This window comes from Sus scrofa, chromosome X, assembly GCF_054392235.1.
Source record: "Sus scrofa isolate SSC_HxYL_T2T_F1_AM1 chromosome X, Sscrofa_HxYL_maternal_Yorkshire_Landrace_v2.0, whole genome shotgun sequence".
Classification (NCBI taxonomy): domain Eukaryota; kingdom Metazoa; phylum Chordata; class Mammalia; order Artiodactyla; family Suidae; genus Sus; species Sus scrofa.
Genome location: NC_139401.1, coordinates 41,632,858 through 41,652,303, shown reverse-complemented (window position 1 = coordinate 41,652,303; position 19,446 = coordinate 41,632,858). Strand labels below are relative to the sequence as shown.

The 19,446-nt window shown below is 39.4% G+C and overlaps 1 protein-coding gene and 1 pseudogene across 7 annotated transcripts in view; both read right to left on the bottom strand.

Annotated features, from left to right (window-relative positions):
• Nucleotides 1-19,446, bottom strand: part of LOC146394562 (uncharacterized) — a 965,202-nt gene that overhangs the window by 456,529 nt on the left and 489,227 nt on the right. The gene's annotated exons all lie outside the window — the stretch shown is intronic.
• LOC106506948 (small ribosomal subunit protein uS8 pseudogene) lies at nucleotides 6,434-6,795 on the bottom strand (annotated as a pseudogene).

Sequence of the window (19,446 nt, the reverse complement as noted above, 5' to 3'; positions counted from 1 at the left end):
TATACTAATGATGATGTAAGAAGTGGCTGGTGGAAGTGGAATGGGAGTGGGCACTTCCTGAGATGAGGCAGGAATAAGAGAGGAAAAGGGAGGCTCAAATGTAATCCCTAGGCTAGAGGGATGCTCAGGACTTTGAAAAATGAATAAATGGCCTCCTGGATGTGGTAGGCTCTGTCGGGTGTCCACACATAAAGGATTTAATTCTAGGCAGGGTTCTCTGCTACCTGGTAAGAAAGAAATATAAATAATTGTAACAAAGGTCATATTAACAGTAATATGAATAGCTAACCCTTATATAGTGCTTTCGACATTACACACGTTGTTCTAAGTCCTTTACACATATTGATGCATTTCACCTTAAAAACAACCTCATGAGATAGTTGCTACTATTATCACCATGATGAGGAAAATGAGGCTTAGAAAGGGCTAGTCATTTGTCTAATGCCATGCTGCTAATAAGTCGATTTTTTACCCAGATCACTTGGTGCCAAGGTTGTTGCTCATAACCAATGTGCCCTAAGAGGGAAAGGCCACTGCCCGCATAGAGAAGGGGGATTCCCAGAAGTTCAGGCCTGGTACCTTGTCTAGAAGCCACCAGTCACAGAAACTACAGTGGCAGCACAAAGACATCACCACCAATCCTCATTTCCCAAGCCCATTAACAATTAACTGCTTAGCTATGGAGGGTATTCATGATACACCCCGGACTGTTTTAACTAAAGATTTATTTATACAGGGTATAAAAATCCTATTTTATATATAGCATAGTTCCATTTTAAAGACATGGTCTGGGAGTTCTTGCTGTGGTACAAACAGATTGGCAGTGTCTCTGGAGTGCTGGGACACAGGTTTGATCCCTGCCTGGAACAGTGCGTTAAGGACCTAGCACTGACACAGTTGTGGCGTGAGTTGCAGCTGTGGCTCAGATCTGATCCTGGCCCAAGAACTCCATTATGCTGTGAGGCGGCCAAAAAGAAGAAAAAAAAAAAAGAAAGAAAGAAATGGCCTAGGTCCCCAGCCCCAAGTAACTGAGGAGACAGACTAGTAAATGGACACCTCAGTGCTACTGTTGAGAACATCGTTTTGACAAAATAAATGAAGGGAAAGTTTTCACTGTGGTTTGGGGACCCACCCATAATTGGCAATCATCTCTAGCAAGTCAGCAAAGAGGAATCACTGATCACAGATCTTACATCCCAATGGAGAGTGGCTGGCCCATTTGTCACCTACATCAGTTAATCTAACCAGCGCTTCCTCCATTAACCTCTGATGAGAAGCCCAGGAGGAGTGCTCTCATCCAGCATTTCATCACTTAATGGCATATTGTCCTTACTGCTGTTGTTCCTATTATAATTTTGGAGTAAGCATTGATTTGTCAAAGGTCTGAAGCTAATTTCACATGTACCAGAATATCCTAGAGGAAGAAATGCCTGAGACACTGTAAAGTAGTAAAATAAGGTGCCTATCAGTTATCCATTGCTGTGTAACAAACCTCTCCAAAGCCTAGTGGCTTAAAACAGTAATCACTGATTTTGTTTATGAATCTTTCCTTTTTTTTTTTTTTTTTTCTTTTTAGGGCTACACTCACGGCATATGGAGGTTTCCAGGCTAGGGGTCGAATCAAAGCTACAGCTGCCGGCCTATGCCACAGCCACAGTGACATGGGATCCGAGGCGTGTCTGTGACCTACACCACAGCTCATGGCAATGCCAGATCCCCAACCCACTGAGCGAGGCCAGGGATCAAACCCATATTCCCACAGATACTATTCAGATTCGTTTCCACTGTGCCACAATGGGAACTCCCATGAATCTTCATTTTGAGAAGGGCTGGGCACCAATAGCATCTTTCTGTTTTATGCAGCATTAGCTTGGACAATTCAGTTGGAGGCTGCAGGGTTCACTTTCAGAACAGCTCACTCACATGGCTGGTAACTTTGCTGGCTGTCAGTTAAGAACTCAACAGGGGCAGGGAACCAGGGAACTCAATTTCTTTCCATGGTGGGCCTCTCCGAAGGATGCTTGGGCTTTCTTGTGGCATGGTTGCTGGATTTTGAACATGACCATCCCAAGAAGCAAGAAATAGAAGTTGTCAATTTCTTAGCCTGGCCCTGGAAATGGGCACAGCATCACTTCCACTACATTTTATCAAATAATCAGTCTCAGAGCCCAGATTCAGGGGGAAGGACTATAGACCCCACCACTCAGTGGGAAAATAGAGAATGTTTGGGTAATATTTTAAAATTACCACACAGTGGTAGTCACAGAATGTCACACATTTAGCATCTCTATTCCATATTCTTTTTTTTTTTTGATAAACGAGGGAAACAGCTCGTAGAGATGATGTTATTCCCCAAGAACACACAACAAGATAGTGACAGGGCCAAACCTAGAACACCAGTCTTGATTCCTGGCTTTGTTCATCTCACTGAAAAACACGGTACTCTATTCAAATTCCCTGACAGAGTAGTCCATAGAAATACTGAAGATAACTCTTTAAAAATTACAGCTAGTTGCAAATGGCTAAATTCTTCAAAGATACATGGACATTTAGCACAATTATAGGGCACTGACATGGCAATATACTATAATAATATAATCATATAATGGCCATAAAAAGATAATCATACATTAATCAACTTTCATCAGACATTATAGTGGTGCAGAGGAGACAACAATGAGCAAAAAATAGGCTTTGCTCTCCCAGAGTTTATAGGCCAATAGGGGCTACAGACAATTAAACAGGAAAGCACAATACAGTTTGACTGTGCAATGATGAGGGAAGTCTATTATTTTGAAAGCATATAGAAGTAGAGAAGCTAAATCTTTGTTTGTAGGACAAGAAATTCTTCCTAAATAACATGATGTCTAAACCAAAAGCAGAAGGATAAGTAGGGATTATTCAGGATAGAGATGAGAATATTTCAGGCAGAAGGAATAACATTTACAAGACATTTGAGAATAAGACAGATTGTTTAAGAGACTGAACAGATTCAACTATCACAGTGTCTAGCATAAGGTAGATTCTCAGTGAATAGCAGTCAAATTAAAAAACATACAGGTGATGGCTTGAGTGTCTCAAGTCACCAGGAAAGAATGAATCTCCCTTGGTTCTTTCTCAGACTTGTCAGAGGAAATAGAACTTCTTGGTTAAGAAAAGAACAGGAAGACATGGTTAATCCAGGCACATGGCAACCATACCTCACCACATGTTATTGCCCAGTGTTCATGGATCAGGAACAGCCTAAGAAAGCCTGTTTTCTTGCTTTTCCCACCAATGCTAAGGCTATTTTTTTCTGTTTATAAATGCTTAACGCATCCTGGAAAGGGTGTGGACAAACACTCTTGGTGCAATTATGCAATCTTTGTTGTCAGAATGGAATAAATGTTTCTCCTTTCTGCAGTAATTGCTAATTATAAACTAGCTGATATAGTTCTCCAACGGCTTTAATTTTCTCTAACAGCCTCTGTCTTTTCTGAACCCTGCAAAAGCGATTCTCAGGAGTCTTAGCTGACATTCTAGTTTCCTCAGGGAGTTTCCCATGATTACTTCCAAGGACTTCTGGAAAACATATTTGACTTCAAGAGGAGATCCTTCCCCACTGTGTAGCACCCACTTCCTCCACCACCCCCAACACTGTTCACTTCTCACCTGAGCTCATCAACTCATGTCCACAAATACGTGAATCAATTATGAACAAGACATGGAATTGGTTACTGTGAGGGTCCCAATGATGAATGAGACACAGATTGCAAACTCCGTGAAGGTAAGTACCCTTGAGAAAGAAAATATGTGTGAAAAAATACATTATAACACACAGACAGAAACTATTCTATAAATTGACTTTGTGGCCCAATAGCTTCTTTATCTCATTAATCCATCTCCTTTACCCTCTGGTTCACTTCTTCCTCTTTTTTCCTCTTTTTTTCCTTTATTATTATTTTTTTTTTTGGCCAAGGCTGCAGCATGCAGAAGTTCCCAGGCCAGGGATCAAACCCCCACCATAGCAGGGACAACACTGGATCCTTAACCCACCAAGCCACCAGGGAACCCCTCACCTCCTCCGCTTGACTCTTTCCTGCCATGGCGTGAAATATCATGGTGGTCATACCAGTGACCACCAACTGTGGCTACCTACAGTTGGCGATCACTGGTAGAGAAATCTGTATTTCTCTTTTTCAAGCATCTACTTCATGTTTGATGTCTCTAATTGACTTTTTTCTTTTAAATTTTATACATCCTCATTTCCTAGATATAGTTATCCCAATCACAATGTTAGGGGTTAGGGGTTTTAGCTGATATTTGGAGGTATTTTTTTTTATTTGTATAGTTTAGTTCGCAGTTTTTTATGTTTCTGCACACATATATCTGTACCACACAAAAAGCACAGAAAGACAGAAGAGGAATGGGACATAAATCAGATACAGACCATGGAGTCTTAGGCCTGGCAGCTGAGTAGGTGATGGAGAGCCAGGGAAAAGGCTAGGGTGAGACAACCCATCAACCAAATTGAGCTCTTTCATAAGGACATTAATCTCATTCATGAGCGCTCCACTCTCCTGACTTACAATCAAAGGCCCCACCTTCTAATAGCATCGCATGGGATCTTAGGATTTAAATGTACGAATTAATAAGCATTCAGTCCATTGCAAAGACCTTAAGAATAATGGTGAAAAAATCCATCCAACTTGCCTTCCTTTGAAGTAGTGGCTAGTTTGAGTGGATACAAAACCACCACAATTTCTATTATGTTAAACAATCTGGAAAAACTGCAAAGAACATTCCTCCCCATGTTGGAAGGGAGGAAGGAAAGAATTGTTGGGAGAGAGGGAGGGAAGGAGGGAGGAAGGAACTTAATTTGAAAATGTCTACACTCTAGATATGATTTTTAGTTTCGATGAAATTGTTCTCATCAGAATTTAAATGTCCCCAATATCTTACATCTCAAAGGTCAAAGCATGAGTCTCTAGCCAAGAGAAGGCAAGGATTACCTGATTGGGAGGCTGAATATAAATACCAGTGGAGAGCGAAGTATGGCAGTATTTTTAGTAGTATTGTTACAGTTTTTGTTAGTAGTCTAATTAGAAAATTACATGTGTTTTGAGTGGTTTGCCCCAAATATGTTTTTCTCATAAGCCAGTTATTTCTAGTGTGTGATTTTACAGCAAGAGAAGTTCTTTTAAAATGCATATTTGGTGTTATAACAAAAACCTGTGTATGTGTATGTGTGTGTGTGTGTCATGAAAGTTCAACCCTACATAATAATCAAAACCTCAAAACTTAAAGTTAAATTTTCTCACCCCACTGGGGCCTCTGCAAATGATAAAACTGTGTTCTATAAACAGTGCATTATTCAACTTTGTGTCTCTCTAACTCCTCCAACTCCTTCCCCACCTTCCTCACCACTTTCCTGAGTCAACAGAATCAAAGAGAGAAGGAGTGAAAGAGGACTTCACGCTCAGAGTCTCGCAGACTCTTGAAAATGACTTTCTCTCTTAGATTTTACGTAAGCTTCCCCCTGAGGCGTTTATGTGAACTTCCTATGAGCCAGGCAAAGGCTGGCCCCTTCCTCTAGTTCCTTCTTCGCCCTTGTTTTGTTTTTAAGTTTTATTGAAGTATAGTTGATTTACAGTGTTGTGATAATTTCTGTTGTACAACAAAATGATTTAGTTAATACGCACATCCATTTTTCAGATTCTTTCCCCACATAGATCATCACAGAATATTGGGTAGAATTCCCTGTGCTATACTGCAGTTCCCTGTTTTCACGGAGGGCTTTGTGGGTTTTTGCTGCACACTTCATATGGACTGGTGCTCTTCTGTCATCCCTTTGCCTCTGGTGGTGGCTATGTACAGCTCCAGGCTGGCTCTCTTTTCTGTACATGGTCCCACTCAACTACAGAACCACTCTCACACCTTTAACCCCAGAGAACTCCAGGAGCAGAGGCCAATCTCAGTGCAGGAGCACCTACAACTTTGCTCCACCACCAAAGCAAGCCCCGAACTCCTTGAACATCCTCTAAACTTCCTGGCAGGGGTCAAATGTCAGTTCACTGCCTCCTACTAACTGTAGAAACTACATAGCAACGTCTCACAGACATCTCTCCTTGGACTTGAGGTAAAGGGGTTAGAAATGAGACAGCCAGCACCTGCCAAAGAAATGTTCTTCACAAATCTTCCTCCAGGTCTCCACTGTCCTGTATGAAACATCCTAGCTGAAAATGAAGGGCTTAAAAGCTCCGCAGGCAATTCTCATATCTTGACTTTGAAAGGTTCACATGGTGGTGTCTTTGGAGGATAGGGTTAATTGTCTTCATGCTTCAACCAAAACTGAGACAAGAAGAATCCTACTTTATTTTATTTTTCCACTGAGCCATTTTATTTGCATATATGTATTACAGCCCCAGAAAAAGAATCCAAGGGATTTTCCCTCCTATGTGTTTTCATCTTGCTTCTTCATGGTCCATGATGCCAGCTGAAGTTCTAAGTATAATGAACCCAAACTGACGGGATGGGAGCAGGTTATTCTGCCATTTTTCTAGATCTTTGAGTTGCACATCAAACCTGGGGCTGATAACTCCACACTTATTTAGCCTGCCTGTGAGGGTCACAACAATTTTCCCAGCTCTGTGATCATTGATGATTTCAAATTCGCCAATGTAACCATGCTTCATCATCACAGTTAGAAACCTGATGATGACATTGGAGCATGGCCTAGTAAGAACCTGACGTTTGCCTCTTTTCAGCATTGTTGATGCTCTTGAGGGCATCAGCCATGACATTCATGTGCCCCATTGTGGTGGCACGGAAAGATGGTGGAAAGAGCAAGAATCCTATTTGAAAGTAGGGCACACACTCACCCACTTAAACACACATACATAAGCACATTCGGACAGAAATATTGAAAGTTTCATATGACAAATTGTCTACTTTCCCACTCCCGCACCAGCAGTACACTGTCTTAATTAATGTAGTATTGCCATATATATATATACATATCAAGCTCTATGTTGCTTTTATTTATTGTTTTTCAAAACCGTTTTCCTGGCTTTTTACTCTTTTGTTTGAATTTTAAGATTATCTTATCAAAACACACAACACACACACACACACACACACACACACACACACACACACGAAACTGTTGGGATTTTTATTAAAATAACATCCACAAACATGTAGTGCTCTCCACTTGGTTTTCTACACTCACTTGTATATATTTTTATTAAATTTATTCATAGATAAGGGTTTGTTGCTCTTGTGAATTGCATTCTTAAAATTACATTTTCTAATTGGTTGTTGCTGATGTATGAGAATACTGTTGATTTTTAAGTTTTATTTCTATCCACTAATGTTGTTGAAATTTCATAACAGTTCTAATAGCTTTCTGGGTCTCTTGAATTTTCTATGTAAACAAGTAGATTGTCTGAAAACAATGACAATTTAACTCCCTCCTCCTGATTCTTAAAACCTGATTCTTACACTTCCTTGTCTGTTGCATTGCTTACAACCTCTAATACTATGTTAAATCCAGTGAAAACAGGCAATCTTACCTTGTTACTGAATTTTAAAGGCACACATACAATGCTATTTAGTATGATATTCACTGTAGATTTTTAAAGTTGCATTCTGAGATTGCCTTTCTTCCAGATAACTCATGGTAAATGGCCTTCAAGATGGATAGTCAGAGGCTCTAATCAGCAGCAAAATTGCCCCTGGAGAGCTGCTCTGTGAAACAGAGGCAGTTAAGTGACTTTCTGGAGGAGTGTCCTATCAAGTCTCTGGCAAAGACTATGTGAAGTCATTCTTTTACTGTGCTCGCCTTAATCACCTACATCTGAAATGCATTCTTTGCCCATTGTTGCATTGTTTTGGAATTTTACCTTAGTGCCATTTACTTTTTTTCTCTCCAAGTAGATTTTAAGATCCTTGAGGATGAAGGACTAAACAGCCCCTTTCTTTTGTTGCATATAAACTCTGTACAGTATGAACTCTACAAGGGGAGTTCCTGTGTAACACAGCAGGTTAAGGATCCAGCATTGCCACTACAGTGGCTCAGGTCACTGCTGTGGTGTGGGTGAAACTGCTATATGCTGCTGGCGCGCTTAAATAAATAAACTATGAGGAGAGACTTTGCCTGTGTTGTTGCTGCTGTTTCCAGTGTCTAGTACAGTGCCAAGCACTGTAGGCACTACATATTTTTCAATGAATGAGTCAGCCTCATTCCTTCAACCCCCAGAGGCTTCAGGCCATGTCTGGCAATTTGCTGTGTGCACTGAATGTATTCAAAAATGTTGGTGGAATGAATGAGCCCTTCCAGCCTGATAGTCTTTCATTTTGATTCCACCATTCCTTCACCTGGACATCTCTATTTCTAAACAGCTTAAGTAAAGCTTGATGTTGATGTTTTTGTCAATGCCAGGAAAAAAAAAATGTTTGACAAGTGTGCAATCTAACTTCATGAATTTCAAAACAGATGACACCCATTTTGATAAATGTATATCATTCTGCAGCTGATGAAAAAGAAAAATGAAAATGGGGCCAAATTACAGTTTGGTACCCAAGACAATAATCAATCTTTCATCATGCTAATGGTCTGTCATGAGACTGTGAAACCATATGAAGATGGGAAACAGGGAAGTCCTCACACCAGCTTTCCAAGGGAATCAACATAATTTGGTTAACAAGATACACTTATCTGTGAATGAATTATAGCTAAGTGTGAACCTGGCAGTTCAATTATAAAATATGTCAAAGCTTTCCAGAAACGATTACCACCGTAACATTGAATAAGGTTACCATGGGCAGAACAGACTAATTGGTAGAGTTAGGTCTATTTATAAATGTCAAACAACATCTTGCTCCTCTTACACGGCTGCTCAATGCTCCTTAACTGGGAATACTAACTACCTACAGGTTTCTCATTCCCACCATAGTGGTCTATCTATATTTGCTTTTTTAAATCACATATTTGGGAGAAACACATAGAAGTCTGTTAATCAAGTCTTGGTCTTGCCTTCCAAGGGATGGTGGTAACAGGGTGGGAAAGGAAAGAGTTCTTGCTACCATACCCTTATTCCAAGTTCAAGCTCTTTTCCTGCCCTTCAAATGTTCTTTTTCAGCTGCACGAACTCAGTTACCTGTTCACCTGCCCCTTTACTTAAAGGCAGAAAGCCCTCTCCCTGATGCCATCACAGCCTTCGTGAACAGTTGCAGGTTCTGAATCCATAAGGTCACTTATCATCCTCCCATGATCCCTTTACTGACTTCAGCTGTCACCCTCCCTCCCTAAACATCCTTGCATGGCCAGACTCTAGATTTCCAACTGTATTAGTTTGGATTCCCCAAGACGCAAACTCTGAGTCAATGAGTTGAGTGAAAGCAGTTTTGTTTTGTTTTTTAAGTGATCCCAGAAAACTCCAGAAAGTGAAGCAGGAAAGAAAAGAAAGGCAATAAAAAAGCCGTTTTTGTGGTTTTTTTTTTTTTTTTTTTTTTTTTTTTTTTTTTTTTTTTTTTTTTGGCTGCATCCACAGCATGTAGAAGTTCCCCGGCCAGGGACTAAACTATCATCACAGTAGCCACTCGAGCCACAACAGTGACAAGGCCAGATCCTTAACCTGCTAGGCCACCAGGGAACTCCTAAAAGGGGCATTATCATGAAGTTACCACTGGGGGTAATATGAGCTCAAACCCACTGAGAACTCCAGGAAATGGTGTAGAACACACATCTCAGTGTCACACCATCTAAGGGGCAAAGGGACTGAGGTATCCATTCAGCTATTCCTATCAGCCATCGACTGAAGGCTTACTCCCAGGTGGCATGAATTTCCTGGTACTTCTGGCCTATTATGGGCAAGGACAGAGTTGACTCCAGTTGCCAGAAAAAGCCCTCAGGCACAATTTCTGACATGTGCAGTTGGGCCAGCATGCAGTAAAATAGTGAGGCTGAGGAAAGATGGGGGAAGCTCCTGACAGCATCTGCTATCTCAGCCATTCAGGTATAATGTGGTAATTCCATGTATCTGGGTTGAAGCCCCTCCAGCAGTCTTTACAAAGGAAAAGAAACTTAGATGCAAATCCTCATGCAAAGTTCTCACTATTTCAACTACTTCCAACGAATGAGCCCAGTCATTCCACGCCAAAGCACTAAATGCTAATACTCATCCCACTATACCAACCCCTGATCTTCACACTAACCTCCTTTGTAGTTTGCAGTAGGGATTAAATTCAGAGTGAAAATGTTCAGCATTCAAGTATACTTCTTTCTTCAGAAAAAAAAGTCTATATAGATAATATTTTATTAGAGCTAGGCAAATACTTTTGTGTGGGCAAATGTTCTTATTGTAGAAATAGGAGAACTATAAATCCTAAGGCAATTATCTTTAGGAAAGCAGCAAAGTAACAGAAGGAGTATTATCTTACCTTTAATGACTTTCTGTAATATCAAAATAAATCATTACTGACTGAGCTGAAAGGTAATTTCAATATTATAAACAAATCAGTATAACAATTAAGTTATCAGGAATAAAATCAAACTAAACATAAAAACTATTCTCCAATAATTCAAGATGATTTTGCCCCTTCAGTAAGACACTAATGAGTTTCAACTATCAAATTTTCAAAAGATTTTTAAATGTGTCCCTTGGAGTTTTGGGTGCCATTTTCCCCCAAGTGTTCATGGCCGGAGACATGGAAATGGAACTTTCCAGCTATAAGAAACTAAAAATGGATAATGCACAGTGGATTCTAAACAATGATGAAAGAGTGGTTCAACTGGAAAGCTTCATCAAAACACTGAAAGAAATGATGCCAGAATCCCAGTAGCAATATTCTATAAAGGAAAACCTTTGTTTATTGGGTTGAGTTCTCCTTCTAAGAAGAAAAATCTCCTGTATTTGTTTTGTCCTGAATCATTTTATTTTCATTGAAGTATAGTTGATTTATAATATGATATTAGTTTCATGTATATAGCATAGTGATTCAGTGTTTTCACAGATGATACTCCATTGAAGGTTATTACAAGATAATGGTTATAATTCCTTGTGCTATATAATATATTCATGACATTTATCTATTTTACACATAGTAGTCAGGGTCTCTTAATCCCATTCCCTTAATTTGCCCCCCACTTCCCTCCGCCCTTTGGTAACCAATTGTTTGAGTTCTATGTCTGTGAGACTTTCTGTTTTGCATATACATTTGTTTGTACTATTTTGTGTGTGTGTCTCTTTTTGCCTTTTCTAGGGCCGCTCCTGTGGCATATGGAGGTTCCCACGCTAGGGGTCGAATCGGATCTGTAGCCACCGGCCTACGCCACAGCCACAGCAACGCAGGATCCAAGCTGCGTCTGCGACCTACACCACAGCTCACGGCAAAGGGATCCTTAACCCACTGAGGAAGGCCAGGGATCGAACCCACAACCTCATGGTTCCTAGTCGGATTCGTTAACCACTGCGCCACCACGGGAACTCCTGTACTATTTTTTAGATTCCACTTTTTAGTGGTATCACACAGTATTTGTCTTTATCTGACTTATTTCACTAAGCATAAGTTCTTTAAGTCCATCCACGTTGCTGCAAATGGCAGGATTTCATTCTTTTTTATAGATGAATAATATTCCATTGTGAGGATAGATAGATAGATAGATAGAGATAGAGATAAATAGATATCACTTCTTTATCCATTCATCCTGAATTCTTTTCAAGGTCTTTTTCCATAGAAATCCTATTGAATCTCTGAAAAGCTCTGTATGATAATACTTTACTTATTATTACTATCTTATAGATGCAGAAACTGAGGCATGGAAAGGGTCAAGAGCCTTCACTGAGATATCACTATGGCAAACATAGTACAGAAGTCATTTCACCCAGACACTGTATGAGGCTGCTCCTGGAAAAAAAGGATGAAACTTAGCTCTGAATCTCAGGCACAGAAATCCTCTACAAATCAACAATAGGTTGGCATCCTTCAGAATATAAACTCAAGACAGTGACTCTTCAATGATGAATGTAGCTTAAATGAGGAAAGTAGAGCATGAAGCACACACACAAAAAAACTACCAAAATAATCTTCAGTGAATGATAGATCTGAAATTGTACAAATATATTCGGGCCATTTAATATTAGTCATTGACAATTTCCTTTAGCTTTCATGATTGGTGGAACCAGATACATACTCTCTCTAAAGCTCAGCCCTCAAAGGAAATACTTAGTTCTGATAAACTAGTTCTGTTATGTCAGGTGCTCAGTAATGACTCCCAAACTTTAGAACATTCCAAGAGCAAGTTAAGGAAATGGCAATTTATTTAATGACTTTAATAAAACATGAAGATGCCTGAAACAAGCAAATGTAATATTGTAAGAAATTTTCACATCTATTTGCAGTTGTCATCTGATCTGCATAGAACTGACAACACCAGATTTATCACTGATTTGGTTGGGTGGGCTATTCCCCCATTTGGAGACACTAGAATACTTATAAATTAGGTTTCTTCCCAAGTATCTACCACAGAGAATGTTTACACTGCCTTCACTTAGGGTCTATATGAAAGGATCTCAAAGCCATTATTCAATGATGCACTGTTTTATATATGTGAGTTTATATACAGGAATGTCTGCTCATCTATTTGGTACATTTGCAGAATGCTTACTGTGTGCAGACACTACTGGGATTTGATTTGAAACACAAGAACTATTTTAACTACTCCATTGTAAGAATGAAATAGCTTAGCACATGGACTGTTAAAAAATATGAACTAAATATTGGGTGAAGAATTAGCTGGGAAGAAAATGTGATAATCCAAGTTGGATAGAGTAAAATCAACCATGTACCAAAAAGAACACTTTAATTAAAAAAATAACCTCTTATTTTTCTAAACAGCCAGTACTCAAAATTTATATTTCAGCTAATAACTGCTTTTCCAATAATAAAGCATCCCTTACCTAAGTTATATCCCTAACTCTTTCTTTGTTTACCCACCTCCTTTTTCCCTAGCACTGAATTATTCCCACAACTCCATTCTCCTCTTCTGATGAAATTAATCAAAACAAGGAAATAAGAGCTCCCGTCGTGGTTCAGCGGTTTACAAACCCGACTAGGATGCGTGAGGATTTGGGTTCGATCCCTAGCCTCGCTCGGTGGGTTAGGGATCCAGTGTTGCCGTGAACTGTGGTGTAGGTCACAGATGTGGCTTGGATCCAGCATTGCTGTGGCTGTGGTGTAGGCCGGTGGCTACAGCTCTGATTCGACCCCTAGCCTGGGACCCTCCATATGCTGTGGGTGCAGCCCTAAAAAGACCAAAAAAACAAAACAAAACAACAACAAAAATGGTCCTCTGTCTCCAGGTAGTTCTTCAATGCAGGTGCACACTGCTCATACCAGCCACTTCTTAGGTGCCACTGACAAAATTCACCAATGTCTCCCATCACGCCATCTAAATCACATTATTGGTAGAACACAACCTTGCCTTTTTTATCATAGGCAAAAGTGCAAGCACTGACTCTTCACCCTCCAACATGAAATTCTAACAGTTCCTCTCTCTCTAGCTTCATTAGTTCTAATCTCAGGGGAAGAAATTGTCCCTCCTCATGGTCAAGGCTTATCTTGCCAGCTGGGTTCCAGCCCCTCCTCCACTCTGCCAAGCCCATTTATTCCTTAAACCACTATTTTCTATCTCCGCTGTCAATTTGCCACAAAAACAACTCTGGGAGTTCCCGTCGTGGCGCAGTGGTTAACGAATCCGACTAGGAACCATGAGGTTGCGGGTTCGGTCCCTGCCCTTGCTCAGTGGGTTAACGATCCGGCGTTGCCATGAGCTGTGGTGTAGGTTGCAGACGCGGCTCGGATCCCGCGTTGCTGTGGCTCTGGCTAGGCCGGTGGCTACAGCTCCGATTCAACCCCTAGCCTGGGAACCTCCATATGCCGCGGGAGCGGCCCAAGAAATAGCAACAACAACAAAAAAGACAAAAGACAAAAAACAAAACAAAACAAAACAAAACAACTCTGGACCCTCTCTGGTAGAGTCTTAGTTATCCAATATATGGGATTTTAAATTCCTGAGCCTTCCTTACTTAGAATTTCTTTTCTTGGTTCCCGTAAGACACTACCTCCTGACCTACCACTCTGTCACTCACCGTCAGTTGCTGTCACTAAGTTTTCCTCAGGGTTTTTCTGCTCAGAAAAGTAATGTATGTACATTGCAGAAAATTTTGAAAATATATTCAAAAAGAGTAAAATAAAATTTTCTAAATATAAATAATCTGAGCATTGCAAAGTAGTTCTTTCTAGGCCATATGTTTTCAGAATCAAATTCTAATCGGACTGTGTTCATTATCTTGATTGTGGTGATGGTTTTACAGGCATAACATATGTCAAAATATATCAAATTGCTACACTTGAATGCATGCAGTTTATTGTATGTCAATCGTAGCCCAACTAAGCTGTTTTTAAAATGTAAACAATACAAGAAGAAATGTGTACTATCTAGAAATATAATTAAAAATAGAAGTTGAATATTTGAATCTACTATAATTTAAAAAAAACTGGCAAAGAAGAGTAAGAGGATAGAAATGACTGCTGAAACTGGAGTGTAAGGTTGAATTCCCAGTTTCCTTTTTGGGCTGAAACTCTCATACCTTGGAAAGGTTGCTTCTTTCTCACTGTATGGAAAAGCACAATCTAGCAGGCATGAGAACTAAAGTGACCAGAAGCATGTTTGTGAGATTTTTAAAAATTCAATCATGCTATAAATAGTTTTCTACTTATTTTTTTCACAAAAGCACTTTGCCATGTCAACTAAAATTCTCCAATATGTGGAATATTTAGGCTATCTCACAACTACTGAAGCCATCCGGTAGAGAGACTGTGATTTATTTACTTGAATACACAATAATAAGATAATGGTTTATTTCTAACTTTTGATGACTTAAAAAATATATGATTAATTTCCCATTATAGGTTATTACAAGATATTGACTATGGTTCCCTGTGCAATTAAAAAATGATTAATATTCTTGCTCATAAATTGTTTTGTGTATCCAGATGGTTCCTTGGGATAAATTCCATGGAGTGGAATAGCTGAGTGGAAGAAAACCAGCAGTTTTAAGGCTCTTTTTACTTTATGTTCAATTGTTTTCCTTAAAGTTTAAGCCAATTCATTCTTTTCATCAGCTATAGATAAAAATGATCATATCACTGTATTGTCAATATCTTTGTACATTTTTAGAAATATATTTTTATTTTATGGGTGAAATATCTTGTTTGTGTTTGCATTTTTTATTGTTAGGGAAGTCAGATATGTTTCTGATATAATTTGGGGGCTTGAGGGCATCTTTTTTCCTGTTTATGGTCCAGTTTTCTATGGAGACATTAGTTCTCTGGTTGTTGATTGGCAGCATGTTTATGTATTAAATATGTTAAACTTTTGTCTGAACTGTTACACCAGAATTTGTTCAACATATCTCACTTGTCTCTATTTTTTTTTTTTGGTATGGAGAAAATTTTAATAACTAATATCTCATCCACAGCAATCCCAACATTGTGTATATTGATACGTTTTTATTTTTCATTGGAGTTTTTTCAAGAACTTTCGGTAATTAACATCTACATCTTCGCTTCTTCATTTCTCATCCTCTTCTCAGTCTGTGCCCATTGGATTTCTACCTTCATTTACACAAAATTTCTGTACTTGTCAAGGTCTTCAGTATTCTTTATCTTGGTAAACCTGATTGTTTCTCTGGGTTTAGCACCTCCTTGGAAGTTAAAGCAGTTTTTGACACAATAAACTGTTCCCTTTATCCTAGAACACTTATCTTGCTTGATGCAATACCAGACTCCAGACTCAATGTCTACTTCTTTTCTACTTCATTTGTTGTCTGGACTCCCTGATATGCCTCTAAACATAGGCAACTTTCAAATAATTCTATAGTCTACATCTCTCCTCTTAATTCCAAATTTATGGTTCCCACTTCTGCTGTGACATCTATATGTGGCCATTTATTAGGCTTCTCTAACTAAACACACACAAAGCAGAAATATTTATTTCCTTCAAAATCTGTCTCTCTGCAAATATTTCCACTTCATTATATGGGGCCAATATTCACTCCAGTTAGACCTAGGAATCTTTTTTTTTTTTTTTTTTTTTTTTTTTTTTTTTTTGCTGAGACAAATGGGAAATTTATTCTATACTTTACACTTTATCCCATTTTGTATGGCTTTCATTCTTACTACTTAGTATTATCTATTACATTTCAGTTTTTCTTTAAAAATTAGCATTATATTAAAATTGTGTATATTATGCAACTAAATTTATAAAGAAGAAAGCCTTATATACCATTAAATATTTTATATAGCATAATAAAAAGAATAACTTAACTGGTAAGAATAACAAAAATAATACACCCTCTGAAAATAAGTAAAATATAAAATGCATAGATTGGTTAAAAAACAGTGTAATTATATAAATATGTCCTCATAATCTGTTACATCTTATTGATTCTTCAGTATAAGCATTACACCATTCTAGGTGTATGTGATAAACAAGACATTATAGACCTTACATTGTACCATGGAGAGAAATGGTTATTAATAATGCAATTGTAGAACCATATTATTTAATTGGACAGTTGCATTATTTAATTATAATTATCATAAATTCTTTGATGGAGAGGAAATCAGAATCAGATGTAAGAAGACTTCAGCATTCCAAGAATGATGTCAAATGACCCCCTTCATGGTGGATTATACACTTATTTACTATGAGATATATTTCTTCTCCAGGGATTTCTTGTTTGTGTATCAATTGTAGATTTTTGGTTTGCAGTTATTCTGAAGTTTTGATGTAAGAGTCTATATGTATATGAGATTGTTTTAAGTTGTTCTCTTAATTGCAAGTTCATCTCCAGTGTCCTGCATTTGCACCCACCTCTTCTCCTGATTTCTGACTTTGGTGGTATAATTGTGGATGGATGATTTCGTATCTTTAGTGTATATATACCTTTACTGGTGAGCCTTGTCATGTGTGGAATTGTTGTTTCCTCTTGCTGTCTTGTCTTTTCTGCCTAGAGAAGTTCCTTTAGTATTTGCTGTAAGGCTGGTTTAGTGTTGCTGAATTCTCTTAGCTTTTGCTTCTCTGTGAAGGTTTTGCTTTCTCCTTCAAATCTGAATGAGAGCCTTGCTGGGTAAAGTAATCTTAGTTGGAGGTTTTCTCCTTTCATCACATTAAGTATATCATGCCACTCCCTTCTGGCCTGCAGAGTTTCTGTTGAAAAATCTGCCAGTAACCTTATCGGGGTTCCCTTGTATGTTACTTGTTTCTTTTCTCTAGCTGCTTTCAAGATTTTCTCTTTGTCTTTAATTGTGGTCAGTTTGATTAATATGCGTCTCGGTGTATTCCTCCTTGAGTTTATTTTGTATGGCACTCGTTGTGCTTCCTGGATTTGAGTGAGTGGTTCCTTTCCCATGTGAGGGAAGTTTTCGGCTATTATCTCTTGGAATATGTTTTCTGTCCCCTTCTCTCTCTCTTCTCCTTCCGGCACCCCTATAATACGGATGTTGGTGTGTTTTCACATTGCCCCAGAGTTCTCTGAGACTCTCTTCATTTGTTTTCAATCTTTTTTCTCTTTTCTGCTCTGCATCCGTAATTTCCACTAATCTGTCCTCCACCTCACTTATTCGTTCTTCTGCTTCCTGTATTCTGCTGTTGACTGCTTCTAGTGAATTTTTAAGTTGTTATTGTATTTTGCATCTCTTCTTGTTTAAGTTTTATGTCTTGTATCTCTTTGCTCAGTGTGTCCTGTAAGTTATCCATCTTTGCCTCCAGTTTATTTCCAATGTCTTGCATCATCTTTAGCATCAACAGTCTAAAGTCTTTTTCCTGGAGGCTGAGAATCTCCTCATCACTTAGCTGATTTTCTGGGGTTTTTCCTTTCTCCCTCATCTGAGTTATAGTTCTCTGTCTTTTCATTTTTATAGGTTTTTGGTGTGGTGACCTTTTTATAGATAACAGAGTTGTAGCCTCTCTTCCTTCTGGTGTCTGCCCCCCTTGTGGCTGAAGTCATTATGGGGGCTTGCTGTAGGCTTCCTGATGGGAGGGATTGATGCCTGCCCACTGGTAGGTGGAGCTGATTCTAATCCCTCTGGTGGGTGGGGCTTAGTCTCTGGATGGGATTAGAGGCAGCTGTGTGCCTGAGGGGTCTTTAGGCAGCCTGTTTACTGAGGGGTGGGGCTGTGATCCCACCTGGATTGTTGTTTGTCCTGGGGCTTCTCAGGAGCTGACTGACAGGTGGGGCCAGATTTTCCCAAAATGGCCACCTCTAGAGAAAGGCAGCTGCTGAATATTCCCCAGAGCTTTGCTTTCAATGTCCTTCCCTCACAACAAGCCACATTCACCCCTATTTTCCCAGGATGTCCTCCAAGAACTGTGGTCAGGTTTGACCCAGATTCCCATGGAGACTTTGCTTTGCCCTGGAACCCAGAGCACGTGAAAGTCCGTGTGCGCCTTTTAAGAATGGGGTCTCCGTTTCCCCCAGTCCTGTGGAGCTCCTGCGCACAAGCCCCACTGGCCTTCAATGCCAGATGCTCCAGGGGCTCTTTCTCCCAGTGCCAGATCCCTGCACATGAGGGTTTGATGTGGGGCTCAGAACTCTCCCTCCTGTAGGTGAGTCTCTGTGAGCCAGTTAGTTTTCAGTCTGTGGAGCTTCCCACCCAGGAGGTATGGAGTTGTTTATATCACGAAATCACCCCTCCTATCTGTGGATGTGGCCTTCTCTTTTTCTTCTGGAGTAGGGTATGGGTTTCCAGTCCATTTGGGTGGAGACTGCTCAGCCTTTAGTTGTGAATTTTGTTGTTTCTAGGAGAGAAGTTGAGCTCCAGTCCTTCTATTCCGCCATCTTAATCCTCCTCTCCTCCTAAAGAAACTTCCTCGGAGGTGTCCATCTTGTCTGATGGGGCAGCGGTGACGCAGCCGCAAAGCTCCTGTGGCCGAGGCCAGAGCCTTCCGGCCGGGGCAGGGAAAAAAGGGAGGGGGAGGAGGGAGACGTCTCTATTTTTATGGAGTTTTTGATATACCTATAAAATATTTGCATGTTTGTTTATTTAACCCAAAGCTATTAAACTTTCCTCCTTTGTGTTTTCTTCCAGGGCTCATAGGCTGAGAAATATTTTCCTCATTTCAAGATTAGTTCTAACACTACTTATTTTAATTTCTAGGGTTTTTGTGGTTATATTTTTAATTCTCCATGCATCTGAAATGTACTTTGGTGTATAAGATGGGAATGTATCATGATATTTTTTCCAAATAATTTTCTCAGCACTTTTGTTGTATATGTCATTCCTTCTCTTCTATCTGTGATATTTCCTTTAGCAAATACTAAGTTCTTTCTTATGCTGGGATCTGTTTGAGGGTTCTCTGCTCTTTTATATTGATCATTCAATACTTCCAGTCATAAT